The following is a 19,274-nucleotide window of genomic DNA, read 5'->3' on the forward strand; positions in this document are numbered from 1 at the left end:
TTTCTTCAGGAAGTCTCAAAGAAGAGAAGGTCACAATCTTCAGAGTAGTAGGTGTTCAGGAGATAAATAGATTAAATGAAAGGAAAAGGCAGAATTTTGCTTCTCTGCAGAAAAAGCAATGGCAATTTTTTTATGTCATTCAGGTGTAGTGAGAGAGCAAAGTAGATGTCAAACAGGATCAGCTGAGAAGAATGCAGTCTGTTCTAAACACTTGAGGAAAAAATAATAATTTTTAAAAATATATGGTATGTGTGGCTGCATCTAAACAACTGATACAAGCTGCAGTGTTTTCCAAGATGCTGTTCACTGATTATCTAGACAGGAGATCTGGCCAAAATGTACTGTGCTGAGGCTCTCTTTTGGCCAGCATTTCTGCATTTAGTTCCATGGAAACTATGGTATGGACAGGTAGGAGGAAAGAGCCTCAAGTGCACATCCAGATCCCATCTCAGCACAGAGCTGGGACATGTCCAGGACCTGCACTTGGACCCAGAAGCCGGGAAGCACTGCCAAATCCCACAATATTCACATTGTCTTAGAGGAGCGCAGGAGGATCGTGAAACCGTCAGTGTGATGCAGCTGTGAAAAAGGCAAAATGTTCTCCTGGGACGTAACAGGGGAGGGATTTCCAGCAGAGATAAGGAAGCATTAATGCCTTAGAGGGGCCTCATCTGGCATGTCCTGCTTAATGTCCTCTACACTGGAGGAAAACTGGCTTGCATAGAAGAAGTAGAATCAAGAACTGCATGGGTAAAGGAGAGACTTTCACTGAGGAAGTCAGTAGAAGACTGAGCTGGTTGTTTTAGTTTCCTATTAGAGGGGAAATAATCACTGTATTTCACTATTTGGGGACATAAATACCAGTGAGTTCCCATCCACTCTCCAGAGCTCTCCAGCAACCCCTGCTTTGCCTAGCTTGAAGATGAGGGCATCACTGCCAGCTACAGCTTTATCAACTTGCTGCTGTTCTCCCCACCAAGGCTTGGCAGCTCTAAGGGTTGAGGGGTTCTTTAAGGCTTACCCAGGTGGAGGCATTGCTGTTTGTCCAAAGTAGCCATGCTGTTCAGGCCCATGTTGCTTGCTCTCTCCATAAATTTAGCTACTCGACCATGGTTTTGGTTTTAATTTTTTTCTGGCACATGGCATTCAGTCCCACAACACACCCAGCACCTCAAGCCAAGAATGACACTTAATTTTCAAGCAGCCCTATTGATGGTATTATAGCTAATATAAATTATACTGAAATATTTAAAATAGCAGCAAGGTCATTTTGTTGCCCAAAAATAGTACATGAAGAACTTTTTATTTTCTTTTAATCATTCTCACTCAATAGATAAACACTTTGCAAGCAATTGTTTCTAATGCAAAGCCAAGTCAGGTATTAGATAGCAGAGGTTATTAAATATTTGAGTTTGGGAATGTTGATAATACACTGAGAAATGCTATGTTTTCACTCAAAAAAAGCCAAACTAGCCAAAACCACCCCTCTCTAATGAGCCTGACAAGAGCTAGACACATTTTAGGAGGAGATACATCTAGGGCAAGATTATCGATTTGGGCCTCCAGCCCAGCCTCACTTACAGGCCGCCAAATTTGCCCATCTGTGCATACACTTTGTGAAGTGTTTGCTCTATGTAAAGGACCTTCAGTGCAGAAATCACCCTCCAAATTCCACTTAAATCCTCAAAATGCAGCCTAAGACAGACTCAAGTGACACAGGCCCTCATGCAGGTACTTTATAGAGGAGTAAACTGGATCTTTTTCAAGCATTTACACCTGCATGCACAGCTGATAGATTCTCACACCTGGCTAAACAGATGATTGAATTTAGACCTGGAAAATCCATTTTACAAACTATTTTTGCATATATAAATCATATAATGTTATAGTCTCTATAGGATTTCATGCTTGGAAAAGACCATGTGCAGGGCTGGTAATGTTAGGTAAAAGTTGCCTCTTAGTGCATAGTAAAAAAAAAAAATAACAAAATTGGGGATAAAAGAGGCAGAATTCTTGCCCTGTGTTTCTTAGATATTATCAAACAACTGTAAGTATATTTATCCCCTTTAATTCCATTGATATTGAAAACCACTTAAGACTACAGCCCAACCCAGTCATGTGTTGGCCTCTCGGTCTTTTTCAGGCTTCACCAAACCTTTTCTTACATCTTTGCACCTTACAGTTTTCTACCTCTCAGGTTTCTCTGGCCAGTTGGGGCAGGCAAAATTCCAAGCACTGTGTTCCATTGCATGCTTCCTCTGACTAATCAGCCTTGTTTCTTCTCCTCAAATCAGTAAGAAAAAGCTGAGTGGATGGTGCAGCAGCATTCCTGAAATGCACCTTCCCTGCTGTTGCTGCAGTGTAACACTGTGATGAGATACACAGGCACGTCCTCAGAAAGGCTTGAGCTGCTGGGATGGAAAATCAATCTCACAAACAGAGACCCCGGAGATTCTAACTTAATAATCCTCAAGGATATGCCTTGCCCATGGACTACCAGTGAAGAATCATGCCTATTCCAGACAGTACCACTTAGCACTGTAAAACTGAGCCAGAGCAGACATAATATCCTCCCCTTCCTTTGGAGCTGTTCTCCTCCTCAGCTCCATCATAGTATTTGATATATATTTTCAACTGTCACTCTAAGACATATCAGGTGCAAGTAATATCAGGTGCCTCCAGGACTTGCACTGAATAATTTTGTTAGGGAAAACATTATCCAAAACACTCTACTGGCAGCAGTGCCTGGAAATAACCCATGCAGGAGATCACAATAAGGCTGGAGACATGTTAGAAGAGGAAATCCATGTTTCTCTGCCACCACTGTTGCTATAAGAACTATTGGAACTAAATGGAGATGAAACAGCAGTTGAAGGCTCTGACAGTCAAGGACCACTGGGACCACATGAAAAGGTTGCAAGAAGCAACTCCAAGAACAATTGCTAAGTGAGATTGTGCTGTGTGGGATCTCCACCTTCCAGTACCTTGCTCAGTGAGTTAGGAAATGCCTGGGTGCAAGCATCAGTTTGGAAACAGTGGTGGAATTTTGCTTGAGCAAGACAAAATAGAAGAGCTCACCCGTTAGGTGTGAGAATTGGCAGCCCAGCTGCATGGAAAATATAGAGCTGGTGGAGGACATGGATGAAATAGAAGTTACTCCGCTGCGCCAATCAATCAGTTAACACCTTTGTCAGTTTGTGCTACACATATAACTTAAGTGGGATATTCAAGTACAGAGAGGCTAAATATAAATTTATAGGAAAATGTGATGCCACGGTCAGTGATGTATCACTTGGGTCTGAACAGGTCCCTCATTTCTAGCTCTTGCATCTAGTTACTGCCCATAATAAAAGTGAACATGACAAAAGAAGTGGGAGAAGGAGCAGGAAGAAGGATAAAAAGAAATATCCTTTGTCATTCGCTGGTGGTAAACATGGGAAAAATGACACAGATCCTTTGTCTACCTATAAGGTTCTTTGAGGCAGCAAGAAGTACAACAAAAGGCTGCAAGAAAAAGAGGGAAAGGGGTCAGATTCCTTTTGTTTCATTACACGAAATGAATGTAGAGATCTGTGGCTTGAGGGAAAACACAAGATCCACCACATCCAGGCCTGATAAAAAAAGAAAATATGTGAAACATAATTCTACTCTGAAAAGTGACTGCAAATGTGGTGCCTTGGGAGCAAGCACTAAGCTCTAAACTATTCCTATCTGCTGTTCATTACCATGTCAAAATTGCTGATTTCTAGAGCATTAATTTCTGTCAGTCCTGAGATGCAACCAGAAATTTCAGGATAAAGCTGAATTTATTTTCCCTGGTGAGTGCATCAGATCAAATTAAGTCTCCAGTGGATTTGTAAAAGAATAGCTTATTCAACATTTGTAACCAGCTCTATTGGTATTCAGAAGAATTAGAATCATAATCTCCTCTGTTTTTCAGCAAAATCTGCAAGGCTATAGAGGAATAAAGTTACACCCCCTTCCCCAAAGAAGCCAGCAGTTACGATTTTGAGCAAAACCCAAGAACAGATCTGCTGAAAGAGATCTTAATAAAATTCAGGATGTTTACGTTTATGAGTAGATTTGTGCCTGAAAACAGTAGTTAAATTTCATTGAGAAGCACGTTCTCCATCTGCAGCATGAGCTTGGCCAACAAGGGGACAGCCCCACAGAGCGGGGTTATCTCTCCAGTACCTCTGCCTCATGGACACCACACAGTATCCAACACATGGGCCCTGCCCCAGCTGTATGGACCTGGGGCTTGGCCCCTCTCCGGGGACAGGGATGATTGCCAAAGTCTTGCTGGCAGCCCATTGAGCCTAGGTCTTCTATGACTTCATTCAAGACACTCAGGTCAGACTGATTTATGTCTCCATAGCCTTGGCATTTGCTTTATCCAAAGAGAGGAGAATCACAGGCTTTGTGTATTGCTTACAGACGACAGGCAGGATACTGGGAACATTTTTCTTCCCACCCATCTTTTACCCTTCCCCCAGCAACTCACCAGGCTTTAGCTCCAGCTAATCAAACTGCATCATCAGCATACTGCATCTGACCACTTTAAAAGTCCACAAACACAAAAGGCTGCTAAAGTTTTTTCAACTTAGCTTAGCATCGGTGACCGTCAGCTCTTGTGTTTCTTTGTAATAAACTTATTAAAATTGTTTGGTTTGGTTCTGTGGATTTATTACTTGGATGCTTTTCAAAGTCCTAATCTTGTTTTTTGAAACCTTAAAATGTTAGAGAGTTTGAGTTAATCATTTTGCCTTTTATATTCTCATCATTTTGGTCCACTAAAAATAAAGTATAAATAATTGGCTTCACTCCTATCTGCCCTGCTTAAAATTTTGATAAGTTAAATGTGGGCAAATTTTTCTTTGAAGCCAATTAAACTGAAGACTTTTGTGAAGAACAGGACTTGAAATAGAAAAAACAGATACAATATCACATATAAAATTATACAGGATTCCATTCCTTTTACCACAATAATAGCCTTGAAGGGTTTAATTTCACAAATAATTCAACACTGGTGAAAGTGATATAACTCAGCTGAAATCAGTGGAGTTTGCAGCAGCTCTGAACTTTGATTCACTGTTTTGCTCAAACCATTTAAACTTTCCTCGGCACATGAATTAATAAAGACAAAATGGAACTATCTATCCTAGCTGCTACTGAGTAATTTAATACACTCTCTTTTCAGCTATAGATAAACAGAAAATACTATGACAAGTCTACATCATCTGTAGAAACAGTCACTGGAGAAGGAAGCTGTCCCAGGAAGTCCTTCTAAACTAAAATATGTGCTTAAGTATATGCTATTGCTACCACAAGAGACAACAAACAGTTGGGCTATCTGGATCTTGAGTGTGATCATTTTCCCCATGCTTTGTTGATGTGCCCCCACAGCCAGGCACAAGCCCTTGTCCATGACTTGTTTAGAACCGCCCAGGACTGCAGGGAAGAGGAGATGCTCGTTTAGCATCTCTGCTGTCCTGCCCTTTCCCATTGTACCAGGCCAGCATTTAAGTCTTGCAGACACAGCAGGACCAGGGGGTCAGGCCAGATCCTGCTCACCTCTTGAAGGGTTCTAGCAAGGAGAGCTTCCTCTAATTTGGTTTCACCTACATGACCAGAACAGAGCTCCTACCACTCATTTCATGCCTGTGTGTTTCCTACCAAGAAGCTTCCCTTCCCCAGAGACCCCAGGACAGCCCATCCTTCCCAGCTGCAGGGCCACAAAGTGGGGGAAGAGAAGGAGGAAGAACAGCAGGTACCAGAGGGGACGTTGTCCGCTGCTGCACAACAGCACTGTGTCATCATGCTGGTGACCCAGCCAGAAGTTTGCCACCACTGGCCTAGATTAATTAGAAATGTATATGGTTTAAGTATGTATTTCAAAATATAGGAGAATAAAAAAAAAAAGTACAAGAACTGAAGGAGCTGAAATCTTAATATTTAGATATTTCTACATGATTTATATATTATTTATTCTTCTGTGTTTATTTAAAGATTAGCAGACTGCTCTAAAGAGCAAGACAACACGCCTTATCCCCAGGTTTTACAACCAAGGCTGACTCACATGGGAAGTGCAGTGCCACTCCGTCCTTCTGCTCACTCAGGCTGTTCCACGCAGGTACAAGAAAACCTGGAATAGATAGAATTGTTCATTCTTTGGATTGTTGTTATGGCTTTCAGAAGTGCACAAATGAAGTTATTTCTGTGTCTTTGCCATCACTGACATTTCAGAGGATAACTGGCACATGTGAAGTGCTGGTTGTACGCAGAATGAACTGCCTGCCCAGGCAAACGCTGCTTTCTGACATGGCCTTGATCAGAAATCAGACCTTATATGTTAATAACTGAAAGAACCAATGCCCTGGGGCAAACCAGACCTTACCAGGAAGAGGACGTGAACTTTCTAGGAAATAACTATCTGAAAATGCCAGCAATAACAAGAGGGACTATTATATATACCATGCTTTCTGTCTTACTGCTGCCTTTACTCACAGTAAAATTCTAAAGGCATTCATTAGGCCAAATGAAATCTGCCTTCAGTATTTGAACATAAAATTTGCAAGTTACTTAGAAGAATGAACATATGCCAGCATTTCAGTCAGTAACTCCAATAATCAGTCATTTTATATTTTATTCAAGAAGATACCTCTTCTATCAGAATAATTAAAAGCAAGCAGTAAAATACTGGTTTCATTCTGGACTTAATCAGTGAAATGGACTGACCGCTTTTGAGAGACTTATGCCACTAGATGATTGGCACAAGGAAAATCAGAGTCAGCCCTGAATTTTTTTTCAGTTTTTCAGGAGATACCTTTGGAGAACAGCTGGCAAAAGTACCTGTAGCATCTGTAATCATTTATTAAACTAGTGTCAGAACTCATGTGTTCACTCTATGAGGCAATTCCCCAGCCCTAAGAAATGCCATGGGAGAGATGGGAGCTCTTCAAAGAACAGTTAAATATAATCAATGGTCCATCCCAACTGTGATAATGAAGTTATAGAGAAGATTCTTCAAAGAACAGTGTTATTAAAGGTTTCTCCTAGATGACCAGAAGCAAGACCTGCCCATTAAGACTGTAGTTATTATTGCTGAGATAATTAGCTTCTAGGAAGCTTCTTGGAGTGTGTGTAACTTCCTTTCTTCTAAGCAGAAGCAACATTATTTCCTCCCAGAAATGAATTTAATTTACCTTCTTTACATTAGGGCCAAAATAAACATATAAGAAAGCTCAGGGCCAAGTAATTTTGATTTTTTCTTTTTTAAAGGCAAAAAAGGGACCCTTATTTTTTAATGGTTTTTGCCAGTTAAAAACCATACAATTCATCATCTTCTTCCCACGGAGTGGAAAGTTTCTAGCTTATCAGAGAGGGTAGATGTTGCACAACCAGGATTTAGGTACACAGAGTAATTTTGGCTGTCACAAAGGCAACTGTATTAAACTGACAGCTGTCTGGCCACAACATAAAGATTCACAGCCTTCACTTATACATCCAGGTCTCCTGTATACTGTAAGCACATATGTAATCTGTGAGTAGCTTGTGCCAGTTTGTGATCCTTAAAACCAGATGATCTAAAAAGTGCTACCTCAATACAGCACACTAGAATGACAACATAAACAAGTACCTAAAGCCTTTCAACATGAAATACTGAGGATATGAAGTTTAAAGTTTACATCTTGAGAAACTGTGCATCTTAAATCACAGAAGAATGAAACAATGCCTTCAGCTGTTACAGGACCACTGATAACACAACCCTGTTCTGCTAACCATTGCAACAGATTAAGAGAACATGTGAACATTTTCTGATTCACACCTAAGGCAGTGGTTCCTGTCACCTCTGAACCTCTTTTTCAAGATTGCTAATACTAGCATGTGGTTGACTCCCTTACTCCAGACTATATATTTTGGAATATATAGACCAGAAATTCTTACCAAAAATCACAGAACAAGGACCACATTCCCTTCTACTTATTCTAGTAAGTATATGGAAATATATTCTTAAAGCCTGAAGTTAAAATAGTAACCTCATTTTCATTAAAGAGGTGAGTGAGTAGAACAAAATAAAAGTTTTGCTCAGATATTAGGACAGTACCTAGGATAGAGAAACCTCTCTTGAGCTTCAGTCCCTATTCAAAGGTCAGTTTGCTTCTCTTATCCACTGAATGTGGAACAGGAAATGCCTAGATCTAATCCAGGTGTTCCAGAAGATGCTCTCATTAGGAAGTTGTTTGCTTTCATTCTGTTGGTAGCTGTGGTTGCCATTATAAAGTGAAGCACAGCTGAATCCTTTTAGCTCATCCTGTTGCTCTGGTGGGACTCTCTATTGCCTTTCACTATTCCACATCAGGCTATTTTTCTTGGATCATTTGCTTCTGGTCACACGTAGCATTTAAAAACCAAAGAGAAGAAATGCTTTCTCTAGTATCTGAAGTCTACCTGCTGTGCATGATCCAACACGAACATCTGCACAGCTGCTCACTACTTGCAAGAGCCTCCTTAAAGTACAACTTCTTACACTGAACCTCATAGCTACAGTGTAGAAGCAGGGAAGCTTTCACCATGAGGTAAAAGGTTTTATAATAGTAGGGTACCACTTCCACCTCTTTGTGGGATATGTTTTAAAAGAAAGCAATTAATTTTGCTATGTTTCACATAAAGTTTAGTATGGTAGATGCATATGTAAGTATATATTTGTGTGCTCAGGCAGGATAACTTAAGGAACATGGGTATGAAAGAGCTAAAAAGCAAAATCAGAACCTGAGTTTCCAAAACACATATAGGTTGCAGAGATTTATAGGACTATTAAGCAGTCAAGTGTGCATTTTGAAGGCTGAAATTTCAGGTTTGGCTACAAAGTCCTATCCACTGGAGATGCCTTCTGCCTTCTGTGGAGCTAGGTCTTCAATTTTCTAGAGCCTGGAGTTGGGAGATAAACATTTCTGCTCTGAGCTGCATCCTAACACCCCTCCCCACTCAGAAAGCAAAACTTCCGCCATGGACCCCTGCATTCTCTCTAGAGAATTAGAAAAGCTATATCACAGATTAACAGTCCCTCAGTCAGTACTTCCTCTTTTTTTCCTCAATTTTAGTTACACTAGGCTCATTACTGGAATAGGGAGGATGCTTCCTCACTGTGTTTACTGCTTTCATGTTACTATTACTTTCCCTTCCCTCCCCTCCCCAGCTGTTTTACCCACTCAATAACTAGTGACTACATGTAGAAGAGCATGTCAGTTGGGCACATTTGCCCTCTTCTACTGATCATGGTATCGAGTCCCACTTTGCTCACAGCAGAGCAGCACAGGGAATGAAATTGCTGCTCAGAACCCTCAATATGAAGGAGTCAAGTTGTACTTGATATGGGGGAAGAGGAGCTAAGCCAAACCATACGGAAATGTGTAAGGCAATCAGCTCTGAGTGCCAATGCTGGCCCCTCAGCTTTTCCTATGGTGAGCCTTAGGCTGTGCTCTTCAGACCTGTAATAAGGCCTCAGTCTTTCCATAATTTTCATTTCTCACCTCTCTTATATACTATTAAACCTATATTTATAAACTTATTTTAAAGGTTGAGAGAAAGCAACAGGCAATCAATTGACCATTAATTTCCCATCTCACTGTCAGAAAACAGTCTTCTGACAGAGTTAATTTAATTATTTTTATGAGAGACTTAAATCTCACTAAGAGCATTATTTAGTAACAGAAAACCCCCAGGAATGGAGTCACTGGGAAGCAAACCGAAGCCTGTTTTCAACCAAGCATTCCTGGCTCTTGTGTCCTTGTGCTCTCTGCTTCTTGAATAGGACTCACGTAGCCATTGCTGCCTCATTTCCAGGGGAGACAAATCACACCAGCAGAAGAAAAAGAGAACGGGGTGCTTGAAAATGAAGCAAAACAAAGTGGATATAATTTATAAGCCATGTAAGAAGTCTCAGCTGTCTGGTACTAAGTTAATTTGCTTTAGCTGGCTGAAATAATGGGCTACTTTTTGGGTGTCTTCTTTTGAAAGGCTTGGATCAACAGCTCATTGACAACTGCTGTGCTGGTTTTGGCTGAGGTAGAATTAATTTTCTTCATAGTAGCCAGTATAGGGCTATGTTTTGGATTTGTGCTGGAAACCGTGTTGATAACACAGGGATGTTTTAGTTACTGCTGAGCAGTGCTTACAGAGTCAAGGCCTGTTCTGCTCCTCACAGCACTCCACCAGTGAGTGGGCTGGGGGTGCATGAGGAGCTGGGAGGGGACACAGCTGGGACAACTGACCCCAACTGACCAAAGGCATGTTCCACACCATGTGACATCATCCTCACCATGTAAAACTGCAGGAAGAAGATGGAAGTGGGGACGTTCAGAGCAATGGTGTTTCTCTTCCCAAGTGACTGTTATGCGTGATGGAGCCCGGTTTTGCTGAGCACCTGCCTGTCCATGGAAAGGAGTGAATGAGTCCCCTGTTTTGCTTTGTTTGTGTGCATGGCTTTTGCTTTGCCTATTAAACTGTCTTTATCTCAATCCAGGAGTTCTCTCACTTTTACTCTTCCAATTCTCTTGCCAGCCTCACTCGGGGAGAGTGAGCTGGTAGCCACGTGGTGCTTAGTTGCCATCAGGGGTTAAACCACAACGCTGTTAATTGAATATAAGAAAGTCTGGTGCACCTATTCCTGGTATTCTTAGGCAGGTAACAAAGGATAAACAGCAAATGCTATCTGAACAGATTCTGCTTAGATAATACAATGTGCTTTGAAAGAAAACTGGCTGCTTTCCAAGAGGCCACAACAAGTACAAACCCTTACTCAACCTCTCCTAGAAGACAGAGGTTTTCACGGAGCACAAAAAAAAATGTTAAGAGAGTGGGTGAAATATGAAAGGGATTTTTTTATCATGTGCATAGCTTTCTTTCAAGATGTGAATAGCAGCTACCTAGAAGAAGAGTGTGAAAGTCCATATAGTTTTTTTGTCTGTTTGTAGATATTTTAATTATTATTTTCTTCCAATTGAGCTGCACACTGTTGCTTCTCTCTTGTAACATTCTGTGGGTTTGGTAGCACACGAGCCGTTTTGTCGCTCAGCCCCTAATGAGATGCTATGTGGTGTCACACAGATGGTTGGCATTGGGCCCAAAGCAGTGTCACCAAGAACAAGATTAACACCTCTGCTGATGGGAAATACCTCTAGGTGCTACAACTCTTAAAGTGTTTAAAAGCTCAGATTCCTGTTGAGGTCAACATATAAGTAAATGGCAACAAAGAGACTGCAAGCTCTGGGTTGCTGGGAGTCCTGGAAACACAGAAGCGATGACATCTCCTGGTCTGCCAAGAGAGACTTGACCTGGACATCCCTACTTACATCCTTTTAACATTTACGTCGCAAAGGACGAAGAGCGTGGGGACAGCATGGGGACATGGGGAAACACGGCGGCATCTAGTTAGTATCTAGTGGCTAAGCACAGAAAAGCAGAGAGATAAAAAGATGAGTAATGTGTATGAATAAACCCTTCTGGAGGAACAAAGAAACCTCTGCCTGGAATTTGGTCCTCATGACAAATCTTTAATCCATAATGCTTACCTCAGCCTTGTTCCAGAGCTGGGTTTATTGACCTAAAATTCTAGGCACATGAGGGAACATTTAAGAGAGGCATGTGCTTCATGTCACACTTATCTTTTAGAACAGGAAAAAGGAGGACAATTGGTTTTCCTCCATGTTTCAGTTTCAGCCAAAATCTGAAAGGAATAATAGAATAGTATCTAGGTCTGCTCCTTTAGGCAGTTTTTATGCTAGATAAAATTCAATCCAGAAACTATCCTACCATAAAAACGAATGCAAAAAGATAAAAACTTCATAGCAAAAAGTGGAAAATGATGGTTTTATACTGGATTTCCCCATAGATATTTGGGTGTCGGTATGAAAGTCATGAATAACAAAAAATTGAGTTATAACATTTGGAGCTGGACTGACTGTGCTGAAAGTTTTGATTTGAGCCCCGAACTTTTGGGTTGCTAGTAAAGAATATCTTAAGACTGAGAAAATCTCACCCTGAAAGAATGTGAGATCAGGTCAGCAAGGGAACACTTCCTCACCATGGCATGAAAGGTTGAATCTGGAGGTATAACTGATTCAAGCACAGAGCTGAACTGGGATCGAAGTCATACAAAAGCAAAATGTGTTCTCTTCAGAAACAGTTGCCATGCTGAAGCTTTCTGCTCACTATTTCTAATATGAAGAAACTGAGCTGAAATCCAGAGTTATTATGTTTGCCTTATTAATTTACTCTGTTTGCTCAACCTCATATGTCAGGAATTTCAGAGCATCACCAGAAGTACAGACGTCAGCAGTTGGCAGCTAGTGATTTCTGGCTGCTCAGAGGTAATTTTTCTCTTGGATTCCCCCTGTGAAAGGTTTGAAATTCACCATTAAACAATATCACATTTCATGCCTGCTTGCTACTTCAGGTCCAGGAACTAAATTTCTTCTGAGTAATGTAACAGTAAGAGTCAGAGAGGTTGTTTGTTTTTTGATGTTGGATGGTTCCTATGTATGACTGCAATGCCATAAACTGTTTGTACCTGTGATCAGGTCGCACATCGTAAAATAACTAACACACATTTCTACCTACGAATGGATAAAAAAATAGGAACAGCATGGTTACTTTATTTCTTTTTTTCAAAATAGGACATTAACCATTAAAAACGATTACTGATTTTGGATTTCAAAGCAACATTTTGTGCTGATTTTATTTTTACTAGCAAACACTAGATTGCTAGGTATACCCAAAGAAATGTTTTTCATCCCTGTATTATCACTTCATTACATTTATGTACTTGGAGCTTAGCTTGAACTGTGGAGGACTGAACAGCAACAATGATCTTCTCTGCTCCACATTTCAAGTTAGCTACTAAGTTAGGAAATTCTGCATTTGAAAGAAGTGAACCTGGCTTACGAGAAAAAAGGAAAGTTGGACTTCAAAGTTATTTTAGTACACATTGAATATTTTACAAAATATGAGCACTTTCATGTCATAGACATGGAGATGAAAGAGAAACCTCTTAGAAAGACTGTAAGGTCTTGCTTGGTTGTGTTGCTCTAGTAATGAGCCATAAGGCAAGAACACACAAAAAATTTACTAAACTTTGGTATACAAAAAAAAAAAAAAGCACTTTTAGTGGCAGACACACTGCCTTTTCTAAAGAGCTGCTACTGAAAAATTCAGCCTTGCAAGAAGATCATATTAAATGTCAGTGCCACACAAACTCTTTTTCCAGCCCTGGGGCAGGAGAGAGGGAAGAACACAAGGGCTGCACTGAGCATAAGGCAGATCCTCACATACCTTCTGTGCCTGACCAACAGCTGTGCAAACCACCTTTGTTTCGGGAATAAAGCACTCAGCTGTGACCAAAATATACAGCTCACTCAATAGTTCTTGCATTAGCATATCTATTAACTGTCTTGCACATGGAGGTATGCTGTATGTGTACATGTACAAAATCTATATTGCTATATATTAATATATTTCACTTTAAAACAAACAGGGAGTTTTTATTGTGCTTCACAAGCAGAAACAAAGTATTTTACTGCCATTGTAACTACAGCCCAAGGTTTAAATGTCTTACCCGAGACATGTAATGTGTGTCTGTGTCTAGAGTGAAGAAGTAGGAATGACTCCCAGCTCCCTATATATAGTTATTTTCACACTGAAAATCTATGAACAAGCACCCATTGAGCATACTAGAGGTCTATGACTTCACCTAGACAGAAATGTAATAGACATCTCATATTTTCCAGAGATACATATTTTAAAACAGCAACATAATAATTATGAAATTGATTTTTTCAAAGGTGAGAAAATTCACTGCCTTTTTTTTTCCTGACATTTTACCAAAGCACTTATCATGCAGATGAACTTAATAATACGGAGTTATGTGCTGATCATCTGAGTTATTGTTGATAACCATATTCTACTAGCAACAATAATTAATCAGTTAGCTTGAAAAAGTAAGTATACAGTATTTTTCACCTCCAATAAATCAAGCTGTATAAAAATATAAACATACAAGGGGATGTTTATAGATGGAAACTCTGACCTAAGGCTTTCAACAGACTCAGACCACCAGAGTTTTGTCCTCTTGTGATTCATGTGCCCTACATAAAGTGGTTGTCTGCGTGGCACTGGTGACTCCTCAGAGCAAATCTTGAGCAAAGCCCTTTGCGGCAAGAAACTTTAGCAAGGACAATGACATCCAACACAGCAATGATGCATCTTATGTCAGTGAGGAGCTTTTGGACTCAAAAGAGCAATGCTGCTGTTAACTTTCTGACATAATGAGCATTTGTGAGTATACAGACAAATGCCCATATTTGTTTATTAGTAGCGATGCTCATTCCAGCAGAAATTTTTAACTAAAAGGACAACAAAAACTAATGGAGCTTTCCTCCTAAAGCTATTGCTTTGGCACAAGGGATGAACAGAAGAGGAAAATTCAGTAAAGGCCTGTAGCAATCAACTAAATTAAGCTAGTGAAGTCAGAATAGACTTTATTTCAATGGGAAAAGAGCCTCCATGGAAGCAGTGCATGATCAGTCTTGCAACTTCAGCAATACAGTCTGCAAAACAGCAACAAAAGATCATGTATATTATCTTTTTTCAACTTCCCTTGCAGTGGGACAATTAATCCCCCTGAAGGAGGTGGAAAGCTCAGGGTTTCAGACCTTAGCGGTGTGTTAACAGCAAGAGAAGGGGATGGAGCAACAGGACACAGTTGTCAAGTCCACCTAACACATCCTTAAAACCTTACTTCAAAATACCATGAATGCATGTTAAGAAAGTATATATTTATATTCCTCATTGGAGCATAGTTTATACAGCATGTTTCAAGACACACTTCCATCAAACCAATTCAACTCTAAGCAGAAGAAATCTATGTGAGAGATTTTACCAGCTACATTGAGATTCACTTTGAAGAGACTTGTTAGGCACAAGTGTTCACTGTGCTTTTCTGTCAGAGATCTTCAATGCAAAAAAGAGATCTGGTAGAAGTGTACTGGTCCTGATTTACTCAGCTAGCACAGCTCACAGCCTTGAATATTGATTCAAACTACTAGCTGGTTTTGAAAGCTTCATGCTACCTTCTGGACCTACGTGAGTTAAAAGCAATAAAGGTGATTTGCCTGAATTGGTCTTTTACACATAGACGTTACACCCTTCCACAGAAAACTTTAAAACTGTTGTGAAGATCTTTGTCTTATCCCACTAAATCAAAAAGAGATTCTGAGTATATAATTTATGCTCTCTCATGATAAAAACGCCAAGACAGTATAGCAACTTCCCCTCTGTGTTAGCACACTGCTTTTAGTGATCTGCTTTAGAGGTTCAGTAGGCTGAAGTTCAAGACATAATTCAGCATGTTGCTGACATTATGAACGACAGCTAAATAGTGTCGTTAGATGGTATAAAAAGTATATGTGTATACATATTAAATCACATATAAAAGCTATACTCCTACAAGTATATTGCTGTTGAAGAATAACATTTCTGTCAAAGGGTTTTTGGATATGATGTTACACAAGAAATAAATGTAAAAATATTATAAAGTATAAAATAAATTAAGCCCAAAATATATAAGAGAATATATATTAAACGTTGTTAAAAATAAAAAGAACATTCCCTAGATAACATGCTGCTTCAGTGCACAGAGACAATGCGTATTTCCTCATGGATCTTTCAGTCTATTAACAACAATCTTCATACCAGGTACCTCACAGCACTCCAAAGTTCACCAAACCCATTCCCACTAACTTTGGTAGAGCAGACCCAGACTTGCTGCGTGGGCAGCAGCTTCAGGTGAGGATGGTCGCGTGTCAGTGCCAGCAGCTCCCTCCCTGCTGAAGGTGCCAGATGAATCACCAACTAATTTTTTTTTCTCCTGGCAAAGCTTCGTGTTGTTTGATCCACTTACAGAAACATTGATAGGTGACTGCAGAGCCTGTAAAAGCTGTTTACATTACTTTTATAACTTTTTTTTAAAATGGAAATGGTATATTCTGTCTTTTTGGTCAAAAAGGCCCAAACATTTACTTTGGAAGGAAATCATAAGAAGCCAGAGCTGCCACTGAAATGCAACAAAGATAAACATTACTTTACGGTAATTGATTGATAAGGCTTATAAAAAAGTTTCAAACAAAAAAAAATCTTGTAAGCCTGAGGTAATTTCTTTTATTTCTCTTCTATGAATTCCCTCTTTATCCTTTGCACAGGGAGAGAACAAGTGGATTCATTTCGGTCTCTGGCACAACGTACATGTTATAAACACCACTTTTTTATGGCCTCTTTAGCTCATTAAGGTATCAAAAGTTTCACTAGACTTCATTCTGCGTAGGATGCTAGGCACTGTTGGATGTAGGACGCTTGTCAGAAGCCAAAACTCTAATGAGAAGTTTGCCTTTGAAGTTTTTGCCTACTTGCTGTAGTATCACTCTGTCCTACACTAATCCCATTTCCACCCAAAAGCTTAACTAGAAAAAAGTTTTTTGACCCATCTAACTTTTGGAGTCAGAAACTGTGTAGCCTTATGTCATGGAAAAAAAAAAAATACAACTCTCGGGTTAATCTGATCTCTACGTCAGTGAGTGTGTGGGTTGTTGCTTTTTCAGCAGCTGTCTACTATGGACAACGGAGCTCTAAATCAGTCAGTGAAATTAGCTTCCTTGTTTCTTACATTTTAAAAAAGCAAGTGAGAAAGCCAGATTCATAGCTACACCCTAGAAAAATCCAACAAGAGTTTCATCTCAGTAAGGAAGCTTTTTACTGTCATGACAGAGCATTGAAGTGATGATCTTGGAATCATGCTTAATGGACAAATATGGATTGCAGTTTGGATCAATATTCCATATTTTTCAAGAGAAAGCTTTTTATTAGGCTGTTAACAACCAAGTTTCAAATATCCCTGGCCTGGAAATGAATAGGGGTACTTCACACTTTGCCAAAAGCTGGAGAAAGTGGTTGGTCTTTGCATGTACTATGAAGATATCCAGGAAGCCAAGGTTTTTGAACAAGCTTGTTCTTGAAATCCAACAGGGAAACCAACCCTCTCGTGACACTCACTAGAGACTAAAAGACCATAGGACTGCCAGCACAAAATTCACAAGTTAGCTCACTTAAAGGAAATTAATCTCAGGTGTCCTGATTTACTGTTATCCTGTGAGCTGTTGTTCTGTTCCTTTGTGCTGGAGATCTGGACCATGGCTCATATTGTGGACATCAGACACAAGGAATTACAGTCTAAGAAGAGTGGACTGCGGTTATACAAGGAAGTAGAAAGAAATGTGGTAATAGGTGACACCATCTGAAAGCCCTCAAACAGGATAATTAGTTAGTAAACCTTATGAACCTACTATTCCTCCTACATTGTGGTTGGCCTTTAATAGAAATTTTATCAACTTCTCCCCTAACCATCTCTTTTTCTTTCCTCTGTTTAGCCTGTCCATCTCTTTTTAAAGTCATGTCATGATTTTTTTTTTTCCCCAAACTCTTTAAACCTCACTCTTTCTGCAACATGCAAAACTGGTTTGCTTTACTGAATATCAACTTAATTTTATGCTTCTGTACATTCTCATATCAAAGCTTACTGAGGATCCATCCTGTTGTTATGCATTGCTGTATCTACATTTACATTTTTTACTTTCATAGTATTTGAATGCCCTGGAAAAAAATCAGTTTTGTAACAATTAACATTTGTTCAGAATTACTGGACAATGGCATGCAGGTAAAGACACTACTGTTTAAAATTAGGAAATTTTAATTGAATAAGGAAAAGTTTTCATGCATTTTATCTTGAGAGAGTTTGCCATGAGCTTTTTCCCAGGTGCTCAGTACGGAGCTTTCAATATTTGCTTTCTGAACATGCTCAACAGCTGAGGTCTCTACAGGATTTAGTAATTTAAAGAACAAAACCTAATGCTCCTATTGTTCCGATCACTGTCTTTCAGAACACAGAAAGCATTAGGAAACTCGAATTTAAAATATTAAGTCTGTGAAACCTGAATAAATTAAATGGAGTTTCACAAAATTAAACGTCAAATGTTAATAAGGGTCAAATGTTAACAAAAGTCAAATGAAACGCTATTATGTGGGACCATTTTGCTGTCTCATTCATGGAGTGATAATAAAAAAACATGTTAAAATAAAACAGTCAAAAGTTTTGTTTCCTCTCAAGTTGGTGTGCAGATTGGTGCACACATTTGCATAGTAATTGTGAAGATACTGTCCTCCTGTTAAAAAGTTGTACTACAGTAATTACGCATCTTGTTTAACAGTTAACATTTTTCAATTTCACAGAGAGTTAAGATACGTAGTTACTTCTCATTCATCACATTAACATTACTGTTTCTTCAGTGCTTTTTCTCTGGCTCTATACACTTCATGCTCTAGATACTACAGCTCCCGGTACTTAGAAATGATTTACACAGATTACACAATGCTTCATTTATGTATAAAAATTATACAAATGCACTGGAGTATGAATTGGGAAAACAGAGTTGGCTTTATGTAGTACATTTGCCAGTTTCCATAGTATTTTCCTAATTCTGTCAAGTTAATTCATGTACTGTTAGCTGACTTTTAAACAGACTCCAATTGTTCATTCAAGATAATTACAATGAATGCTGTTTGTTCCCCTTCATTATTACATATTTGTAAATGGCAAAAGTCATCTTCCACCAAAGGAAAATGGTTTACTATGACAGGAGAAGCCTGTCTCTTTTCCTCAAAGCTACATGTTTTCTTTCATGAGAGGTACTCTCATAAAACTTAACCATAAGAGGGAACTGAGAAAATACTCTTATAGACTTTCTTAGACTGATCCTGACAGTATTTTGACATTACCAGTACTCTGATACTATTACTGATATAGAACTTTTTTTTTACTCCTAATCTTCCCTACTCTGTAGTTTCACAACTCACCAGAATCAGCGACTGCACCAAAATTTATGTCATTGCATGATGATATTCCAGTTCAAATCATGGGAAGAGCTGGAGGCCATGCTCTGCTGGGGTAAATAATCACTGAGACCTGCATCCCACCACTCAAATCAGCAACCAGTGAAGGTCTTGGCAGCTGTCAGGCTCAAAAAGAAAAGTTTGGAAGCATATCCAAACCTTTGCTAACAAATAACAAAATTTTTCTACCATTTCCTGAGTGATTATTGTAGAGCTGACATCTCCCTGGGTATTTCTGCCCTCTGTTCCTCCTCTCATACAGCAAACAGCATCAGGAA

The 19,274-nt window shown here is 39.5% G+C and overlaps 1 long non-coding RNA gene across 5 annotated transcripts in view; it reads right to left on the reverse strand.

Annotated features, from left to right (window-relative positions):
• Positions 1 to 19,274, reverse strand: part of LOC110361264 (uncharacterized) — a 167,001-nt gene that overhangs the window by 108,298 nt on the left and 39,429 nt on the right. For 4 of the 5 annotated variants that reach the window (XR_010472426.1, XR_010472425.1, XR_010472422.1 and 1 more), the window contains one exon: positions 6,080 to 6,145. This is a non-coding gene — a long non-coding RNA (uncharacterized LOC110361264). Of the gene's footprint in view, positions 1 to 6,079; positions 6,146 to 8,107; positions 8,503 to 19,274 lie in introns of those variants that run through there. The other variant, XR_010472424.1, reaches the window with a different exon arrangement.

The sequence above is a fragment of the Columba livia genome, chromosome 4 (assembly GCF_036013475.1).
Source record: "Columba livia isolate bColLiv1 breed racing homer chromosome 4, bColLiv1.pat.W.v2, whole genome shotgun sequence".
Taxonomy (NCBI): domain Eukaryota; kingdom Metazoa; phylum Chordata; class Aves; order Columbiformes; family Columbidae; genus Columba; species Columba livia.